Source organism: Bubalus kerabau, chromosome 7 (assembly GCF_029407905.1).
Source record: "Bubalus kerabau isolate K-KA32 ecotype Philippines breed swamp buffalo chromosome 7, PCC_UOA_SB_1v2, whole genome shotgun sequence".
In the NCBI taxonomy this organism is placed as follows: Eukaryota; Metazoa; Chordata; class Mammalia; order Artiodactyla; family Bovidae; genus Bubalus; species Bubalus kerabau.
This window is the reverse complement of record NC_073630.1, coordinates 101,545,619-101,567,856: the sequence shown is the minus strand read 5'-3', so window position 1 is coordinate 101,567,856 and position 22,238 is coordinate 101,545,619. Positions and strand designations below refer to the sequence as shown.

General features: G+C 43.0%; 1 protein-coding gene across 3 annotated transcripts in view; it reads left to right on the top strand.

Moving 5' to 3' along the window:
- The first annotated feature begins 11,944 nt into the window (after nt 1-11,944).
- TMEM150C (transmembrane protein 150C) overlaps nt 11,945-22,238 on the top strand; it is a 111,253-nt gene continuing 100,959 nt past the window's right edge. For 2 of the 3 annotated variants that reach the window (XM_055588926.1, XM_055588924.1), the window contains exon 1: nt 12,425-12,515. The gene's annotated coding sequence lies outside the window, so the exon portion shown is untranslated. Of the gene's footprint in view, nt 12,250-12,424; nt 12,516-22,238 lie in introns of those variants that run through there. The other variant, XM_055588925.1, reaches the window with a different exon arrangement.

Genomic DNA, 22,238 nt, shown 5'->3' with positions numbered 1-22,238 from the left:
AAAGGGAATTCAGTGGTTTATACGGCTGAAAATTCCAGAGGTAGGGCAGACTACAGGCACACTTTCATTAGACCGCAGTTTTATTTCTTTATGATTATCTTGGCCTTGTCCTCCTCCATGTGCTGGCATCATTCTCAGACTAGTTTATCTTTATGGTTGCAAGACTGCTGCTACTAAGGCTAGTTGCTATTTCTCCCAGCATTTAGTGAAAAGTCCAAAGTTTCACTCTGATTAGACAAATACAGTTCTCATTCTTCCATGAATGAATTCATGATTCAGAGCCAGAGAAACATGATTAAACTTATGCCCTAGAACAACTGAGGCCACCCTCATGGCCAAGAGTGGATCAATCCATCCAAACTTCATGGCTGCGTCGCAGTAGGAGAGTGATGTATGGAAAGCTGAGAAGGCAACCAACAATGTTCACTACAATATGACAAAATAAATGTCTAATTACAAGGACAGAATTTATGCAAAAGAAGACAGCAAAGGAGAATTTGCTTTACTTTATTAAAATGATCAAAAATAGAATGATGCTGGCACAAAGAATGCAGAAATAAATCCAAATTGGTTTTAAAATTAGTCCCATGACAAATGCTGCAATTTGATGGCAGCTTATTTAATGAAAAGTATTGACATAATTATCAATTGAACTGGAAAGAGATCAAGTTAGATCCCTGGACATTGCAATATAAGTAAGAAATTCCAAGTGTATCAGAAAGCCAACAGTAAGAAACAAAACAGTAAAAGCATTAGAAAAAAATTGGAAGAAGAAAATTCAATCAGCCACCAATGGCCAGTGATATAATCAATCACGTCTATGTAATGAAGCTTAAAGAACAGTGTTCAGAAGCTCCGTTTTCCTTCCCATACATCTTACTCTGTTTGTCTCTTCCCTACGGCTATTCCTTAATTATATCCGTCCCTAGTGGCTCACAGACTGGTTCAAAATTGGGAAAGGATTATGTCAAGGCTGCACATTGTTATCCTGCTTATTTAACTTATATGCAGAGTACATCATATGAAATGCCAGGCTGGTAAAGCACAAGTTGGAATCAAGATTGTGAGGAGAAATATCAATAACCTCAGCTATGTAGATGATGGAGAAGGAAATGGTAACCCACTCCAGTATTCTTGCCTGGAGAATCCCACGGACGGAGAAGCCTGGTAGGCTACAGTCCACGGGATCGCAAACAGTCGGACACGACTGAGCGACTTCACTCACTCACTCTATGTAGATGATACCACCCTAATGGCAGAAAGTGAAGAGGAACTAAAGAGCCTCTTGATGAAAGTGAAAGAGGAGAGTGAAAAATCTGGCTTAAAACTCAACAATCAAAAAAACGAAGATCATGGCACCTGGTCCCATCACTTCATGGCAAATAGATGGGGAAACAATGGAAACAGTGACAGACTTTATTTTCTTGGGCTCCAAAATCACTGCAGACAGTGACAGCAGCCATGAAATTAAAAGATGCTTGTTCCTTGGAAGAAAAGTTATGATAAACCCAGACAGCGTATTAAGAAGTAGAGACACCACTTTGCCAACCAAGGTCCATCTAGTCAAAGCTATGGTTTTTCCAGCAGTCATGTATGATGTGAGAGTTGAACCATAAAAAAGGCTGAACACAAAAAAATTGATGCTTTTGAACTGCAGTGCTAGAGAAGACTTTTGAGAGTCCCTTGGACAGCAAGGAGATCAAACCAGTCAATCCTAAAGGAAATCAACCCTGAATATTCATTGGAAGGACTGATGCTGAAGCTCAAGCTCCAACACCTTGGCTACTTGATTCGTAGAGCTGAATCATTGGAAAAGATCCTGATGCTGGGAAAGATTGAGGGCAGGACGAGAAAGGGATGACAGAGGATGAGATGGTTGGATGGCATCATCAACTCAATGGACATGAGCTTGAGCAAACTCTGAGACATAGTGAAGGACAAGGAGGCCTGGCCAGCTGCAGTCTATGGGGTTGCGAAGAGTCGGACATGACTGAGGGACTGAACAACAACAATTGTTGGCTCAGATGGTGAAGAATACCCTGCAATGTGGAAGACCTGGGTTCATTCCCTGGGTTGGGAAGATCTCTTGGAGAAAGGAATGGCTACCCACTGCAGTATTTTTGCCTGGAGAATCCTATGGACAGAAGAGCCTGTGAGTCCATGGGGTTACAAAGAATCGGACACAACTAACACTTTCACTTTTTCATTATAACCAATAATCTAGTAAGTAAACTCTTCTCCTGAGTTCAATGAGCAGCTCTAGCAAATTAACTGAACCTGAGGCGGGGGTCACTGGAATCTCCAATCTATAGTTTATTGGTCAGAAGCACTGATAATAACCTGGACTTGAAGTGGGCATCTGAAGTGGGGAGGGAGGGCTCTCTTTTTTTTAATTAATTTTTATTAGTTTAGTTTCTTTACAATGTTGTATTAGTTTCTGCTTATAGTAGAGTGAATCAGTTATATGTATACATATATCCCCTCTCATTTTGGATTTCCTTCCCATTTAGGTCACCACAGAGTATTGAGTAAAATTCCCTCTGCTATACAGTAGGTTCTTAATTATCATCTATTTTATACATAGTATCAAGCATGTATATATATGTCAGTCCCAATCTCCCAATTCATCCACACCCTTTCCCCCCTTGGAATGTCCCCTGTACTCTCAATACTCTTCAGCACTATTTCACTTTTGATACCAGACATGTGGGTTTTCCATACATTAAATAGTCCTCTGACACCAGTCTTATTAACTCTATTCTTACTCCTTGGAAGGAAAGTTATGACCAACCTAGACAGCATATTAAAAAGCAGAGACATTACTTTGTCAACAAAGGTCCATCTAGTCAAGGCTATGGTTTTTCCAACAGTCATGTATGGATGTGAGAGTTGGACTATAAAGAAAGCTGAGCACTGAAGAATTGATGTTTTTAAACTGCGGTGTTGGAGAAGACTCTTGAGAGTCACTTGGACTGCAAGGAGATCCAATCAGTCCATGCTAAAGGAAATCAGTCCTGGGTGTTCATTGGAAGGACTGATGTTGAGGCTGAAACTCCAACATTTTGGCTACCTGATGTGAAGAGCTGACTCATTTGAAAAGACCCTGAAGTTGGGAAAGATTGAAGGCAGGAGGAGAAGGGGATGGCGGAGGATGAGATGGTTGGATGGCATCACTGACTCAAAGGACATGAGTTTGGGTAAATTCCGAGAGTTGGTGATGGACAGGGAAGCCTGGCGTGCTGCGATTCATGGGGTTGCAAAAAGTCGGACACGACTGAGTGACTGAACTGAACTGAACTGATAGATACCTGAAGGTAGTGTTAGATCTCACATGTTAAGGGTTTAGTTCCACAAGAAAGTCCCCTCTCCACCTCTCTACAAATGACCCAGTTTGTAGCGACATGGATAGACCTAGAGACTATTATACAGAATAAAGTAAGTCAGAAAGAGAAAAGCAAATATTGTATATTACTACGTATATGTGGGATCTAGAAAAATAATTTAGCTCTTATTTGCCAAGAAGAAACAGAGATACAGACATAGAGATCAAACATATGGACACCAACAGGAAAAGGGGGATGGATGACTGGGGAGATTGGGATTGACATATATACACAACTGATACTATGTATAAAATAGATGATTAATTAAGAAATATTGCTACGATGGCAATATCCCCTCAACTGATCTATAGGTTCAATGTAATTGCTATTAAAATAGTGGCTGGGTGCAAGCTGAGAATAATTTTTACATATTTAAATTTAAATTTAATTTCTATTTTAGATTGGAATGTGGTTGATTTACAATGCTGTATTGATTTTGGGTGTGCAGCAAGGTGGTTCCGTTGTATGTATGCGCTTGCACGCTCAGTCGCTTCAGTTGTGTCTGACTCTTTGCAACCCTATGAACTATAGGCCCCCCGAGACTCTTCTGTCCATATGATTATCTCTGGAAGAATACTGGAGTGGGTTGCCAGTTCCTCCTCCAGGGGATCTTCCCGATCCAGGGATTGAACCCATGTTCCTCCATTGCAAGCGGATTCTTTATCAGTGAACCACCTGGGAGGACCATATATTCTATTCTTTTTCGGTTTCTTTTCTCATATAGGTTATTTATGAATATTAATAGGAACACTGAGTGGTTTTTACATTTTTTTCAGCTTTATTATTACTTATTTTTGGATCTTTTTTAAAAATGAAAATTGTAGAGGGAGGTCCAAGAGGGAGGGGACATACATGTATCTATGGCTGATTCATGTTGATGTATGGCAGAAACCAACACAATATTGTAAAGCAACTATTCTTCAGTTCAGTTCAGTTCAGTCGCTCAGTTGTGTCCGACTCTTTGCGACCCCGTGAATCGCAGCACGCCAGGCCTCCCTGTCCATCACCAACTCCTGAAGTTCACTCAAACTCACGTCTATCGAGTCAGTGATGCCATCCAGCCATCTCATCCTCTGTCGTCCCCTTCTCTTCCTGCCTCCAATCCCTCCCAGCATCAGAGTCTTTTCCAATGAGTCAACTCTTCGCATGAGGTGGCCAAAGTACTGGGTTTTCAGCTTTAGCATCATTCCTTCCAAAGAAATCCCAGGGCTGATCTCCTTCAGAATGGACTGGTTGGATCTCCTTGCCGTCCAAGGGACTCTCAAGAGTCTTCTCCAACACCACAGTTCAAAACCATCAATTCTTCAGCGCTCAGCCTTCTTCACAGTCCAACTCTCACATCCATACATGACTACTGGAAAAACCATAGCCTTAACTAGACGGACCTTTGTTGGCAAAGTAATGTCTCTGCTTTTGAATATGCTATCTCGGTTGGTCATAACTTTCCTTCCAAGGAGTGTCTTTTAATTTCATGGCTGCAGTCACCATCTGCACTGTTTTGGAGCTCCCCCCAAAAAAGTTTCCACTGTTTCCCCATCTATTTCCCATGAAGTGATGGGACATGCCATGATCTTAGTTTCCTGAATGTTGAGCTTTAAGCCAACTTTTTCATTCTCCTCTTTCACTTTCATCAAGAGGCTCTTGAGTTCCTCTTCACTTTCTGCCACAAGGGTGGTGTCATCTGCATATCTGAGGTTATTGATATTTCTCCCGGCAATCTTGATTCCAGCTTGTGCTTCTTCCAGCCCAGCATTTCTCATGATGTACTCTGAATAGAAATTAAATAAGCGGGGTGACGATATACAGCCTTGACGTACTCCTTTTCCTATTTGGAACCAGTCTGTTGTTCCATGTTTCAATTAACAGAAAATAAATGTTTAGAAAACTGTGCATATTTAATGTAAAATATGTCCACATTGATAGATGAAGAGAACGAGCCATTTGAGAGGGAGAGGTTAGATTCCCTTAAGAAAGTCTTGGAAGTAGAATAAAGAATAACCAGTGGTAGAGCTAGGCTTGGAAATAAAGTGAGGAATTTCCTTTTTAAGAGAAAACGATGAGGAGAAGAATCATAGAAAATAAAAAGATGTTTTTAGGTGGAGAGAAGTTGAGCCTCCATCCCAAGGGTGAAATTTTAAATACTTAATGATGAGGGCAGGGTGGACTCCAACTGTTCAGACACCACATGGAGGCCCTCTCCTCCATCCGTGTTAACTCTTTAGTTACTGGTCAAAGCGAGGTCTCAGGGTAGAGGCTGGGGCAGCAGCCGAGGCAGACAACAGAACATGGGGGCTGAAGCAACATCTCCTAGTTGGAAATTTAAAAGACTGAATACAAGTGATTAAAAACAGTCACTCGTGACAAAAAGAATATCATACCGTCATATGATTAATCTTTAGCTCTGTGACTGAGGAAGGGTTTTTTGGCTCTTTTTTTAAATCAAATAAATAATGGATGCCTTTCACAAACACAGTGTGTGTTGGCAAAAGGTCTAAAGAGAGAGGATGAATTGAAATAAAAATTGTTCACACTCTTTTGGCCGATTCTCTCATAGTGAAGGACAGTCTCATAGTTCAAATGGGGGAAATGGGGTGAATTTCAGGACGCAAAATCTGGTGTTTATTTGAGGTTCTTCCTCTGAACACCAGACACAGACCTTTTTGCAACTCTGTTTTCCCACTGGAGGAGGAGAGCAAGATGATAATACCTCGCACTCAAGAGAATACAGGAAAGTGCTCGGGGATTCCCAGATCACAGCTGCCAAGCACATGGTATGGAAACCATCACCAAGGTAATCATGGCAACCTCAGCCACACGTTGATCTCCCTTTACTGGTCTGCATTTCAGAAATGTTTCTCCCTCCCTACTCCAAAGCATTGCAGTCCTCTAGCACAAGATATGCTGGCCTGAGGGCTGCTGGACTGGTGGAACAGAACCCAAAGAATTAATTTTTAAAAAAATATTTATTTTGCTGCATTGGGTCTTAGTTGCAGTGCACAGGTTTCTCTCTAGTTGTGGTGCCCAAATCTTAGTTCCCCCACAGCATGTGGGATTTCAGTTCCCCAACCAGGGATTGACCTTGTGTCCCCTGCACTGGGGGAGAGGGGGGTTTTCTTAACCACAGGAACACTAAGAAAATCTCCCGAAGAGTTACTTGGTCCCTGATCTAGGGCATGCTGTATGTGGCCATAGCCTTTTCAAAACCTAGACTTTCCTGACTAAAAGAGACCTTTTATCGAACCCCAGGTCTCTCAAAGAGGAAATCACAGCAAAGGTTAAACCAACATTTAGATCCATTTGGATCTTTTAATCCAGTATCCTTAATTCTTTCTTGTTGGAAAGCTTAACTATAATTTATTACACATGAAGGGAATTTCTTGACACATATCAGTTATTTGTAATTTAGATAAGATGGCCACTTGAGACATTCCCAGAGGTTTTAAGGCATAATAGGGAACACATTATATTTGAATATATAGCTGATATATTGACCCAGCAGGACTCATGGTATAATCAGAAAACAGCTCAATGCCCTTCTATCATGCCTGCTCAAATCTGCTCTGTGGGGCTGGTTGTTTTCCTGCCCCTTGTATAAATTAATGTGTAGGTCTGGTGACTTTGGGGTCACTCTCAATTAAAAAATAAATTTAAGGAAAAAAAAGCCTCTGAAAAAGACAAATAATCATATGATATCACTCATATGTAGAACCTTTAAAAAATGATATTAAAAGACTTACTTATAAAACACAAAGAGACTCACAAACATAGAGAACAATCTCATGGTCATCAAAGGGTAAAGGGGGAGGAGAGGGATAAACTAGGAGTTTGGGATTGACATATACACAGTGCTAGATATAACATAGATAACCAACAAGGATTACTGTATAGCACAGGGAACCATATTCATTAACTTATAACAACCTACAATGGAAAAGAATCTGGAAAATATTCATAAATATGTATAACTGATTTATTTTGCTGTACACCTGAAACACTGTAAATCAACTGTGAGTGAGAGTGAAAGTCGCTCAGTCGTGTCCAACTCTTTGTGACTCCCATGGACTATACAGTCCATGGAATTCTCCAGACCTGAATACTGGAGTGGGTAGCCGTTCCCTTCTCCAGGGGTCTTCCCAACCCAGGGATCAAACCCAGGTCTCCCACATTGCAGGCGGATTCTTTATCAGCTGAGCCACAGGGAAAGCCCAAGAATACTGGAGTGGGTAGCCATTCCCTTCTCCAGCAGACCTTCCTGACCCAGGAATCAAACCGGGGTCTCCTGTATTGCAGGCGGATTCTTTACCAACTGAGCTATCAGGGAAAACAACCATACTTCAATTTAAAAAACACACAAAACAAAAGGGCTCTCATTACTTATACTCAAAAATAGGCTTATACCAGGACTTCCCTGGTGGTCCAGTGGTTAAGAATTTGCCTTTCAATGCAGGGAATGCAGGTTCTATCCCTGGTCGGAGAACTAAGTTCTGGAATCCATGTGGCACAACTAGAGTTCAACAAGGATCCTGTGTGCTACAACTAAGATCCAATACAGCCAAATGAATACATATATTTTTTAAAAAGTCATTAGCTGCTAAAACAGATTGCATATGTTGTTTTAAAAAATAGTCTTATATCAGTAATTAATATGTCTGGTATAGAGTAATGATAAAAACCCCACCCTTTTGTGGCCAAGGGGAGTAATGGTAGGCTCTATCTCAAGCCTGGTTTCTCCCCTTGCTGTACCTGAGGGAGGCTGTCTGCCTCCTCCAGGAGGAAAGTGGGGAAGAGAGAGAGCTAAGGAGGCAGAAAGCTGGCTCCAGATGGGCAGAGCTTCCTCTGGCCGCGGAGGTGACACTGTCTCTCATCCATGCTTTCCTGAGTTTGTCAGAAACACCCTCACCACCACCATCCCACTGGGCAGCCTCTGACCACTCATATCCTTGGCACGGGCAAGTTCATTTTGCTTCTGATTGGTTGCCTGAGATTCTTTTGCCTGGGCTGTGGACTTCCGGAGGCAAACCCCTGGCTTCTTTCTGCTAAGGTCTCTTTGCCCTTCCAAGCAGTCCTCTTGATCAAAGTCAAGCCCACACTGTCTGTCTCACTATCTTAGACTTGTCTTCCGTGGGTGTAAATTACTTCCCCTACCAGAGTCCCTACCCTGTGTTCAGGCCACTTTTTGCCAACGCTGGCCCTTTAGATTTCTCAGGCATGAGCCAGACAATGGTCCATGGCGTTCCCCAAATTGCAGGCATCACACCTCAAGCTCTCAGTCCCTCTCATCAGACTCAAGGTGAGAGAAGAGCCCTCTTCGCCTTCCCGCTAGCAGCTGCACAGGAGGGCCGCTTGGGACACTTAACAACTCCTTCCACAGAAACCCTTCCTCAGCAGCTGCCACCTCAACCCTTGTATACCTTCAAGGTGAGTGAGAGGTTAAGGGAACACTGCTTCTAAGCCCTACTTGGTGGTTCTGCACCTTGTCTGGAATATGAGAGTGGTTGGCAACTATTATTTGGGGCCACTGTCCAAGTGGAAATAATAGCTCGCATTTAACATTCTGTCACCCAATGTTTTCTCATTGGCTTTCCAATTACCCCATGAAATTTTCTTTAATAGGTTGTTTCTGTTGTGTCCGACTCTTTGTGACCCATGGACTGCAGCTTCCCTGTCCTTCACTAGCTCCTGGAGTTTGCCCAAACTCATATCCATTGAGTCAACGATGCCATCCAACCATCTCATCCTCTGTCGCCCCGTTCTCCTCTTGCCCTCAATCTTTCCCAGCATCAGGGTCTTTTCCAACGAGTCGAGTCTTCCTATCAGGTGGCCAAAGTAGATGTTGGTAAAGATCAAATACCATTTCAATGAACTTTGTATGGTTGTTTTTCAACAAAGATGACCTGACTGATGAGCAGCCGGATAAGGCTTGGCAATGATTTAGTTATACAGAGATTATTATTATAACGAGATTCACTGCAATTGAACCAGCAGCAGGATTCCCAGAATCCTGGGAGTGTTATTTATGAGTTGTGCTTCTTAAGTCTGTTTTGCCAACTGAATAAAGAAAATGATCTGAATCTTAAACAACAATAAATTGGCTGGTGAGAGAAAGGAAATGAGAATATAGAATTTTTTTTCCCCCTAAATGTTCTGTAGTGGTTTCAGTTAGATAACAAGTTCTCTTGTATGCAAAACCACCACCCCTACTCAGATGCAGGATGCCTGTGCTGTGAGTCAGTTCCGTGGACTGGTTGAGCACCATGGGGTCAGAATCACAGTGCCATGTGGTAGCCCTGGGATACGATCCTGTCCCTGAGTACCAATCACCATCTTACTCACCAAGTTTAAGCTGGCCTCTAATTCCTGGGTCTTAAGCCCTGTTTGCTCTGTTGTCAACAGATTGTGTTAGAATACAGGATGGGACTACCCTGGTGGTACAGTGGATATGAATCTGCCTACCAATGCAGGGGGCATGGGTTCGATCCCTGGTCTGGGAAGATTCCACATGCTGCGGGCACCTAAAGCCTGTGTGCCGTAACTACTGAGCCCTCAGACTGCAACTACTGAAGTCCATGAGCCTAGAGCCTGTGCTCTGCAATAGAAGCCAGCACAATGAGAAGCCTGTGTGAGGCAACAGAGTAGCTCCCACTCACTGCAAATAGAAAAAGCACGCTCGTAGCAACAAAGACCCAGTACAATCAAAAATACATAAATAAAACCAAAATTTATTAATTAACAACTAAAGAAACTTAAAAAAAAAAAAAAAAGGAATACAGCCTGGATTTTTTTTTTTCCTAGCTGCACTGGGTCTTTGTTGTGGCATGTGGGCTTCTCTTGTGTGGAGCATGAGCTTAATTGCCATGAGGCAACGTGGGATCTTGGTTCCCCAACTAGGGATCAAACTCCCATCCTCTGCATTGGAAGGCAGATTCTTAACCACTGGATCACCAGGGAAGTCCCAAGGATGGATCTTTAAATACATTTTAAAAAAAGAGGACCAGCTCCAGGATAGATTTTTACTCGTATACCCATAGATGATTTAATATATCTAGATTATATTGAGTACATTGTGGATGAATTTTTCACAGGTGAGATGCCAAGACCAATAAAAGAAAGATCAAAGCATGGATAAACTTCTATTTTGTTTGTCTTTGGTCCTCTTGAAGCTTCACTAGAACTCTCGTGACATTAATGGAATCTGCTTATAACAACCAATTCTCCTTCATAGCCAGCATCTTAACATAATATTTCAGCTGTCAATATCCCAGTCTGGAAGGTAATTTATTCCACTCTTTGAGTTAACATTTGGATGGATGTTTTAGAGGTGAAACTGGCCATGATTTAGTGCTAATGACAAATGGCGCTGAGCCTGACGCCACAAATTCAAGTTTGTTTCTTAAGCACAAGTGGGCCTGGCTTTAAGTGAAAATGAAAATGTTCAAATAACTTTAACGTAGTGCAAGAGTTCTCAATCCTTCCATAAAGACAAAGAAAAGTCAGGACATTTTACAAATAGGGAACCCTTCAAAGAAGGGCAATAACTTAGTCGTGGGCATGTCAGAATCGCCTTTGGCTCTTTTTTAAAAAACATAACCTTGCTGAATTTGCTCTTCTCTGCTCAACATTCTCCACCCCAGGTTCAGACTTAGGGGGGTCTGAGGCAGATCAAGGTGTTTCTGTTTTTTACAGTTCCCAATGGTGATTCAAATGTGCAGACAATGTTGAAAGGGACCACTAACTGTTTGGACAGATTCAGAAGTTTTCAAAGAAGGGACAGGAATCAAGTGTAACTAGAGGGTTCCTTCAGTTATCCCAGAGAGAAATGATTGGCATTAGGAGAGATGAAATTTAGGGAAGGTCCTCCCTTCAGAGCTGGGGTTCATTCAGGAACTGGCCTCAAGCAATTCTGAACTCTGGAGAGAGATCACCGAGGAGCTGATGAAAGCTACAATCATTCTCCTCAGAAAAATGGGCAGACTCAGCCTTACAAAATGCAGCAGAGGATTTCAAGTTTTTGGTTTGGCTGTTTTAACTTTAAGGGAAGGGAAAGAGAAGAGGCCAGGTTCCTGGCCTCAAGAAGCTCACAGTTTAGTAGCCAGGAGAAACCAGCAAAAACAAATCAATACACGGATAGTAGTGTATTGTGGGGTAATAGTATATCATGGGGGAAGGAACAGTTCTGGAAGGTTGAATTGGAGGATCTGAACTATGTGCTTTGAGAGGCAGCAGCGAAGAGGCAGGTGTGGTAGGGAGCGCCTGGGGAGACCTCCCTCCCCCCCGCAAAAGAACGGAGGTCAGCCTACGGCAGGTTAATAAAGGGGGTTCTCTTGTGGGAGCACCGGAAGGATGCCTTTGGAAGAGAAGTTAACCCGTGAGCGTGTGATAAAAATAGTTGATCACGCCGCTGCCAGAGGTCACTGACATGGTGCCCTGATAGGCTGCGATCCCGGGTGGGGACAGCTATTCAAATACAGATGAAGACAGTTTTCAAAGAGACGAGACTCTGGGAGGAAGACAGCCAGCTGTCGCTGGGAGGGCGCCCTTGGAGTGCCGCTCATCGCCAGGGTCAGAAGTTGGCCCTGTGTTGGTTCTTCCCGATGAAAGAAAACCGCGGGAGAGCGCCGAGCGGCGGCGAACTGCATTCAGCCGATGGGCACGAAAATGAATTTTAGCTGCTCTGTGCAAAAGCCCTAGGTGTGTGAACCGAAGGGAGCCGGCCAGAATATTACAACAGGTCAGGAATAAATAACCGCCAGGCGGAGGATCCCAGATTCCGTCCTTCCTTTTGTTGGGTGAGCGGCGAGCGCCAGGCGTTCGCGTCCACAAAGGCGAAAGAAGCGGTCCCACCGGCGCCGCTCGGCTCCAGCCCCGGGTAACTACGCGGGGCCCCCAGGGGTGGTGGGGGTCTGAGACCTCGGGGTGGGGAGAGCGGGAGGTGAGGTGAGGGGAGTCTCTCCCGGTGGCCTGGCAGCCGGGACCCCAGAATAAGTCGGGGGCGGGCCGCGGTGCGGCGCGGCGGGCGGGCGGGCAGATCCCACCCCTTCCTGAAGGAAGCGCCCTCCTCGCCGCGACTGCTGCTGCCGCCGCCGCAGGTCACGGCCCCGCCAGGCGACCGCGGCCCCGCCGCACCGGGAGCAGGTAGGCGCGGCGCCCCCTCCTCCGCGCGGGGCCGCCGGGCAGCCCGGGCTCATCGTGCTCGGCTCCGCACCCAGCCCCGAGGCGGAGACCCCGGGAGCGGCGGGCGCCGCAGAGGGGCTCGGGCGGCGGGGTCCTCCCGGCCGCGGGGCCCTGCTCGGCTAAGCCCCCTCCCCGGAGTGCCTTGGGCGCGAGGCCGCCCCCCGATACCCCGCGGGCGCACACCCCGAGCGAGGCGCGGTGGCCGCCGGCGCTCCCGGTCCCCGCCGCCGCCGCCGCAGTGCCGTCCGCCGGGCCCGGCGCCGCCCGCCGGCTGCGGCTCGGGTCCGGTTCCTTTGACAGGTGTCCCCGCCCTCCGCCCCATCGGGTGCCCAGGCCTTCGGTGGTGGTCGGGGGCACGCGGGTGGGAAGGGACCCCAAGTTCGGCCTCCCAGGTCTCCGCGCCGCGCGCCGTTCTTCACTTTCCCGTTCGCCGCGGCAGGCTGGCGCGGGGAGCCGGGCAGGGGCTCTAAGTTGCCTTGCCCTGTGCGCAGCCCTCCACTCGAAAACCAACAGCCTCGCCGTCCTTCCCCGGGTGCGCCCTGAGAAAGAAATGGGATTTTCGGTTTCTCCGGCGAGACGCCGGTGAGTGGGTGACGACCGAGGCTGTCTGATCATTCGCTGCAATAAAAGAGTGATTAGCTGTGGATTATGGAGAGAGCCGTTGTGGAACGATTCTCTCCTCCTTAAACGAATCCAACGGAGAACCAGAGGGTTATTTTCCCAATCTAAATCCATATTCCCTTTCTCTACTCATCCCTCTCCTCCGTCCACCCCTACCTCCACAGCACTTTATTATATTCCCGACACTTACCCGATTTTTTTTTTTTTTTTGTGGTCAGGTTTTTTTTTTCCCAACCAGACTGTCTTTCCCGGTCGAGCCAGGATTGTGACTACAAATGTGAGAACACAGCCCAGTTGGGATGGAAACCCTTCTCCTTGAGTGAACCGGTTCCCACTTCCTGTGGGAGACCAGGAGAGGTCCTGTTAGGCAACCAAATATACTAATAATATGTTTTTTTTTTTAAGTTCTTGGATCAGTTACAGTAACACAGCCTAAACGGTAATATTAATTTCTGCTTCTCCGTTTCTGTGCTTGAATCAAAGGCAGATTTTTTAATAATCCAGGGCTGTAACTCCATCCTGGGCTGCAGTTCATCAAAAGGATAGGCAAATGTGAATGTATAAACTCCATGGCAACAGTTAATAAGTTGACCTACTTAAAGTTTTCAAGGAAAAATTGTTAGTTTTTTAATCATAAAAAATATGATATTTGCAGATCAAAGAATTTTACAATTTCAGCTCTCATGCATTAAATCCCAAACTTTCTCTTCTGTGTGTCCCAGAAACACCATGTTTCAAAGATTAACTATAGCTACCGTCTCTTAATGAGCTAGAAATGTGAGTTTAATCTTCGAGGCATAAGCATAAGAATTTGAATGGTGGTTTTTATTTATACAGTATTTAATAAATATTTTGCAAGCTCCCCAGGTTGCAAGTTCATAAACTAGACATGGTAAATAAAAGGATAAAGAAGTTTTGCTAACAATAATGACAGTTGGTAGATGTTATGACATTGAATAAACATATTAAAGTATTTGGGAAACGCATGTTTATTATAACCTGCCATTTTGCTGAAGGCAATTTGTTTGGATTATTTAAATTGACTTTAAAGTGTCTTTATAGCAGTTGTTTAACTTATGTATTTCTCATCAAATGCCTTTCACCAGTTGCTTTGTGGGGGAGATAGGTTACTCTGTGGAGTCATTTTTTTTTTTTTTTGCATGAACACAGTAATGCCTTACGTTTAGGCTTTGTTCTAGAACTACCATGGTCATGCTTATGATGACCTTGCAGGGATTTCTCGTACTCATTTTATCTGCTTGTGATCATCAAGAGTGATGGCACTTGACTTGACACTCCTGTGTGTCTTTCTGCTTTGTTTTCCCTGTGACCTAGGCGTACCTGTGCAGTACAGTAGCCAGATTAGCAGGGCAGCCTGGAGACATGAAGGATGAAAAGCTAGCTGGCCCCTGCAATCCTAGCCATTTGGTTTCAGCGTAATCTGGCCGCTTGGGATCAGTTCAGTAACTGACTAAGCAAGACAGACACTGACAAGATAATGCATGACCTCTGTTTTCCCCTTCAGGAGAAGAATCTACAACATTCAGAATCCACACTAGAGTGCTGATTAGGTGCTGTGAAGCTCAAATGATATATGAGCTAAAGTTCTCAACATGTGATGCAAAAACCAAATGTTACAGAATCTGAGTCTAAATTCATGAAAAGGCTAGAAACACACCCATGTGTGTAATAAATATTTTCTTTATCCTAAGGGCATCCCTACTTGTTTTAACTATAAACTTTTATTCTGAGAGCTAATGGTGCCATGTATCTTTATGGTTTTATTTTTTTCCTTCATAATTTGCTCTTAGCACTAGCTCATAAATTAGTAGAACTTTAACAAGTTATTATTATCACCAAATATCATTTCCTGGCATGTATGAATTTTGAAAGATAACTTGTGGAAATGGCAAACCTTAATGCAAAGAGATATTTGGCCAATTGAAATGATACTTTGAAATAATAATGAAATCTTTGGCAGTAGCCTTCACAATCAACCTCACAGTATTTTAAGTCATGCCAGCTCCATTAGGTAGCACTCGGAACTCGTTATGAAGGGAGAAATGAATAATTTTCTTTTTAACATCTGCGAATGGCCTTTCTCTAGATCAGTGCTGTCCAATAAAACTTCCCACAATGATGGAAATGTTCTATAGTCTGCCCAACATGGTAGCCAAGAGCCCCATGTTGCTGTTGAATCCTTGAAATGTGTCTAGTATAATTGAAGAACTGAATGTTGAAGTTTATTTCATTTAAATTAATTTAAATAGCCACACGGGGCTTGTGGCTACCTACTGGACCCTGCAGCTTTAAATTCTGCCCCCCTCCTATTTCCTGCAGAGATAGTACTTAATGGCAATTACCCTTAATTAGAAGAAAGTAGAGATCAACCTTAATAGAACCGGGACTTAAGATTTGACTCTAATCCTGTTGTTATGAAAAAATACTCACAGTTACCCTGAAGAAAGTGTGTCATGCTGAAGTTCAACTCTATTCTAAAAGTAGTTTTTCTTTTTTAATTTCCATATGTCTGCTGGCCACAAAAATAAGCAGCACTCAGATGTGTTTAGATGCTTGGCCCCATGTGTCTGAGTTCTTAAACTTGTTTTATTATTTGCTTGTTTACCCATTATGGAATCATTCATTCTTAAAGTCAGTTTCTATACTTTTCAGTGTTTCAAGGTGAGGGTTAAATAATTTTATTTATTGCTTTATTTTTGGCTGCGCTGTGTCTTCGGTGCTTTGCGCTGACTTTTCTCTAGTTGTGGCGAGTAGAGGGCTACTCTTGTGGTGTGTGGGCTTCTCTTGTTGGGGAGCATGAACTCTAGGCACGTGGGCCTCAGTAGCTGCTGTACTGATGCTTGGTAGTTGTGGCCCACGGGCCTAATTGCTTTTAAGCACATGGAATCCTCGAACCCCCATCTCCTGCAGTGTCAGATGAACTCCCATCCACTGCACTGTCAGGTAAGTCCAAGGGGAGGGGGATTTAGAGAGGCAGAAAGTCGCTGCCTCACTCAGCCTGGGTACCTGGAATACCTCTCCCCAGCCCAGAGCTCGGGGTCCTGGGCGCTCCCCTTCTCTGGAAGGGACTCTCCTTCAATCAGTTATTTTAAAATGTGACACAAATGTTCATGCATAGAGATGGCGAATCCATCTGCCATGCAGGAGACGCGGGTTTGATTCCTGGATTGGGAAGATCTCCTGGAGGAGAGCATGGCAACCCACTCCAGTATTCTTGCCTGGAAAATCCCATGGGCAGAGGAGCCTGGCAGGCTACAGTCCAGGGGGTCACAGAGTCAGAAGAGACTGTGTGACTAAGAAAGCACAAAATATAAAGTAAATTAACCCCCAATTTGTCCCCACCCTTAAGGTCTTAACACTATAGGATAAGATTTCCCAAATTAGTGTCCATTCCACGAGAGGATAGAGATGCTCGAGTGAATTTAGGAACTGTTCCATATAATCCACCCTCTTTTTGGAGATTTTCAATGCACTACCTCATGTTAAGTTTCTAAGATGAGATGCATATACTTATTTAACTTTTTTATTGTTGAGGTTTTTCAAAAAAATTTTTCATACAGCACTTACCATAGTATTTTTCAAGCCACATGTTCTGAGTCAGAAAATTGATTTAACAGGTTTGTATCAGCATTTAAAATATATATATATATATATTTATTTATTTATTTGGTCAGGCCTTGGGCTTCCCTGGTGGCTCAGCTGGTAAAAAATCCGTCTGCAATTTGGCAGACCTGGGTTCGATCTCTGGTTTCAGAAGATCTCCTGGAGAAGGGAATGGCTATCCAAGACAGTATTCTGGCCTGGAGAATTCCATGGACTGTATAGTCCATGAGGTTGCAAAGAGTCAGACATGACTGAGTGACTTTCAATTCACTTCACTTCCCGTCAGGTCTTAGTTTCGGGATACAGGATCTTCCCTTGTGGCTCAAAGGCTCTAGAGGACACAGCCTCAGTAGTTGCTGCGCTCGGGCTTAGTTGCTCCATGGTATGTGGATCTTAGTTCTCTGACCAGGAATCAAACTCACATCCCCTGTGTTGGAAGGCAGATTCTAAACCACTCAGCCACCAGGGAATGGGATGGGATATATATTAGAATAGGAATTATCACTGTGCAGCCCTCTTAGTGGGAGTTACTAGGGTTTGATAAAGTGTTTGGTTCCCTCATGTATATAAGTGCAAGGCCATGAGACAATGGAGAGCGGTGGTCAAAAGCACTACAGAATCAAGGCCTCTGGGTTCCAATTCTGACTCTCTGTGCAGTAAGCACTATTTAAACCTACTCATTGTTCATTCATTTATTTATTTTTGGCTGCACTGGGTCTTCGTTACTGCCAGCGGGCTTTCTCCCGTTGTGGCTACCAGGACCTACTCTTGGTTATGGTGCGTGGTGTTCTCATTGCAGTAGCTTCTTGTGTTGCGGACCACGGGCTTAAGAGTGGTCTCAGTAGTTGTGATGCCCAGGCTTCGTTGCTGCTTGTCATATGGAATCTTCCACCATCAGGGATCAAAGCCCTGTCCCTGCATTGCAAGATGGACTCTTAACCACTGGACCACCAGGGAAGCCTTCAGTTCAGTTCAGTTCAGTCACTCAGTTGTGTCCGACTCTTTGCGACCCCATGAATCACAGCATGCCAGGCCTCCCTGTCCATCACCAACTCCCGGAGTTCACCCAGACTCACGTCCGTCGAGTCGGTGATGCCATCCAGCCATCTCATCCTCTGTCGTCCCCTTCTCCTCCTGCCCCCAATCCCTCCCAGCATCAGAGTCTTTTCCAAAGAGTCAACTCTTCGCATGAGGTGGCTAAAGTACTGGAGTTTCAGCTTTAGCATCATTCCTTCCAAAGAAATCCCAGGGCTGATCTCCTTCAGAATGGACTGGTTGGATCTCCTTGCCCTCCAAGGGACTCTCAAAGGTCTTCTCCAACACCACAGTTCAAAAGCATCAATTCTTCGGCGCTCAGCCTTCTTCACAGTCCAGCTCTCACATCCATACATGACCACAGGAAAAACCATAGCCTTGACTAGACGGACCTTTGTTGGCAAAGTAATGTCTCTGCTTTTGAATATGCTGTCTAGGTTGGTCATAACTTTCCTTCCAAGGAGTAAGCGTATTTTAATTTCATGGCTGCAGTCACCATCTGCAGTGATTTTGGAGCCCCAAAACATAAAGTCTGACACTGTTTCCACTGTTTCCCCACCTATTTCCCATGAAGTGATGGGACCGGATGCCATGATCTTCGTTTTCTGAATGTTGAGCTTTAAGCCAACTTTTCACTCTCCTCTTTCACTTTCATCAAGAGGCTTTTGAGTTCCTCTTCACTTTCTGCCATAAGGGTGGTGTCATCTGCATATCTGAGGTTATTGGTATTTCTCCCGGCAATCTTGATTCCAGCTTGTGTTTCTTCCAGTCCAGCGTTTCTCATGATGTACTCTGCACATAAGTTAAATAAGCAGGGTGACAATATACAGCCTTGATGTACTCCTTTTCCTATTTGGAACCAGTCTGTTGTTCCACGTCCAGTTCTAACTGTTGCTTCCTGACCTGCATACAAATTTCTCAAGAGGCAGACCAGGTGGTCTGGTATTCCCATCTCTTTCAGAATTTTCCAGTTTATTGTGATCCACACAGTCAAAGGCTTTGGCATAGTCAATAAAGCAGAAATAGATGTTTTTCTGGAACTCTCTTGCTTTTTCCATGATCCAACTGTTTTGGCTCTCATGTTGCAATGCAGTAGGGATACATAGATGCACGTCTTGCAGACCTGTGAGACTCCAACATTGTACAGCATTGCACAAGTGAGGAAACGAGCTGACGGCAGTTGTTTTCTGTGTAAGACGAGGCCTGATGAGTGAGAGGGGAGTCGTTGTACATTTTGGCTGGAGGAGACCTCACTGCTGCCGGCCTGTGGCCTCTAAAGTTGAATGCTCTTTAAAGGACAGGCAGTCTGGGGCCCAAAGAAACCCAGATGTCCCAGAAGCTGAGAACTCAGTCTTCTGTCCCTCCTGATCACTTCCTTACTTCTACACACTGCTTTGTAGCAAATAGTCACAACAGGTCTAAATATGTCCGTCCCATACACCCCCCACTTTTTTTACTTGATTCTAAATTATTTCTTTTTCAAAATCACTTTCTGCCTGTAAGTGCTTCATGACCTAGTTTTCAATATAATAAAAGGAGAACAATGTTGCTTTAAGAATTTCATATAAAAGGATATGTCCTAAAACTGAGGCTAGGAATCTCCTTGTACCCTTCCTTGGCTCCAGAACAATCTGAAAAGTAAAACTAATTTTGCTTTAGAAGCAGAGTTCAGTTTTTCTTAAAGGTCAAACTAAATATGAGCAATCACTTGTTCATAGACTTTGTCAGGTCCAATAGAAAAGGCAACAGCTTGTCATCATGGTTACTTTTCTTCTTTAAAAACTACAGAGGCTGTGTCTAACATCCTAAAAACCCATAAGATATGCAGATTTTGTTCAGGGCTTCAGAACTGTCCATCTCTGAGGACAGTGATACAGGCTCTATCTTTGGAATGCAAAGGAATGAGATGAAGTGTCTTTGACAAGACATTGAAAGTCATGTAATATTTTTAGGCTAATGTAGACAAAGCTTAAGAAGTAATTGTGATTAACTATGGCAGTAGCGGAAATTAGCCTGTAGTTTAAATGGTGTTATTTAACTCTGAAGTAATTATAATGAATTATAATGGCTTTCAACTAAATGTAAACATAAATGTCTCCAAAAATAGCATAGCCTTAGTATTCATCAAGCATTTCATGTATTAGCAAAGTAGATGTCTTCCTGGTTTTTTTACACTTATGATGACTTAGCTGCCAAAGAGATATTTTAAATGGTAATAACTGGAAGTTTTGAAACATAAATTAAAACTGACTGGCATGCTGCGATTCATGGGGTCATAAAGAGTTGGACACGACTGAGCGACTGAACTGAACTGAACTGATACATAGCTAAAATGAGTATTGTATTTTTTTAAACTGGGCTGGTTAATAAAATAGTCTTCAAATGATTTTTCATTCTATCGATTCATGAGTGAAAGGTGTTAATTAAGAGGTGTTGATACCATGGTAAAGCAAGCCAAATAGAAATATGATTTTTTTTTATACTGAACTTGGAGTGTTTTGTTTGTGAATTATACTTAGAATTATGAAATGTAATTGTTGTGGAATTTCAATGGCAATCTATCTCCTGGAATTTGTAAGTTCTACTTTTCACTAAAATTACTAATACAATTATGTAAAGTTTAAAAATAAAATAAAATAAAATAAAAAGTATATTTACATAGAAACAATAGTATCTAAATTATACCAACTGTTATAACAGAAATACTAACTTATGGATGACAGTTTTTCTTCTTTGTGGTATTATGTTCCCACATAGGCTAGACTTTAAAATTATGTCATTTTGAAAAATTTGCTGGTCTTGTCAATGACAGCACAATGTTTACAAGAATCATATTTATCTCCCTATAATTTTTGTAGCTAATAGAATTGTTCTTGAGAAAGCTTATTATCTTTTCTGTGACATTTTGATTGGTGTTTTTCCATTTTAATTTGAGCTTATATGTGACATAAAAATTGATTCTATGAAAAGTGGACCACTTGTATGCCAAAATTTTGATTGTATGAATAAGAAAAATATAACAACCTAGTCTATCATCTAAGAGAATTAGAAAAAGAAGAACCAACAAAATTTTGATTGTATATGTATGCATGTAAAAATAAAGACAAAATTTTCCAGTAAACTGATTTGGGGAAAAAAATACCACTGTGATTAAATAGTGGCCCGTTGTGTGTGTGTGTGTGGTTCTTTTTTTTTTTAAGATCAGGCCACATGAGTGTTCACTCACTGAGCCATAAATTTTGGCAATTCAGAAATGGTATTCTTTATTAGTTATTGGGCATTATTTGTGAAATCCGTGGAATGGTCCCTGGCCCAGAGTACCTTTTTTTTTTTCACTGTTACTTCCCCCTTATTCATAACATAGGTTTTTTAACTGATGTCATCACATGGAAAATTAAAGAGGATTGTTCTGGATGATAACTGCTCCCCTCTTGAGCATCTAAGAGCTAGAAAAAGCCTTTTGAAGTCACATAATTTATTTCTTAGAGTCTTGGCATGACCACAAGAAAGATGATGTGTAGATTTTGCATGTGTGCGTGCTCAGTTGCTCAGCGATTCTGATTCTTTGTGACCCTATGGACTGTAGCCTGCCAGGCTTCTCTGTCCTTGGGATTCTCCAGGCAAGAATACTGGAGTGGATTGCCAAGCCCTTCTCCAGAGGATCTTCCCGACACAGGGATGGAACCCGCATCTTTTATGTCTCCTGCATTGGCAGGCGGGTTTTTTACCACTGAGCCACCAGGGAGGCCCTTGTATAGACTCTATTCTACTTTTAATCTATGAATATTTTACGTTAGTTCTTGACATACTGTTTATCCAGGCTGACTTAAGAGGACTCCAACATAGAAGCCAGGCTCGCTTCCTTTCCATATGACTCTAGGTTTGCTTGCTTGTTGCTTATTTACCATCTTTTTCCAATTAAATCATTGTGTGTAGAAATTACTATGCAAATTTTTTTTGTATCCCACTGAGCTGTCTGAGAACAGGAGTTAGCCAATTGCACTATTTTGAAAATAGCCACACCCATTGGTTATGAATTACCTGTGACTACTTCTGCACTCCCTCTACAGAGTTAAGGAGCAACTGAAACAGAATCCATCTGGCCCATAAAGCTGAAAATCTCTGCTCTTTGGCCCTTTCATTTGATACTCCAAGACTTGTTCATTTGATATTCTTCCTATGGGATTCTGGAAGAAAAGATGAAAAAAAAATAGCTTATTACAAATTATATATAGTGAATTACTTTCTGTAGGGGCAAATTTCATAGCTGCATGACTAAATGAATGACATCCCTTCTCTCTTCCTGTTTCACTGTCAATGGCTGTGAAAGAAGGTGTTATCATCATACACTTAGATGTCAAGTTGACCTGTGTAACCTTAAATAAGCTACTTAATCCTTTTAAA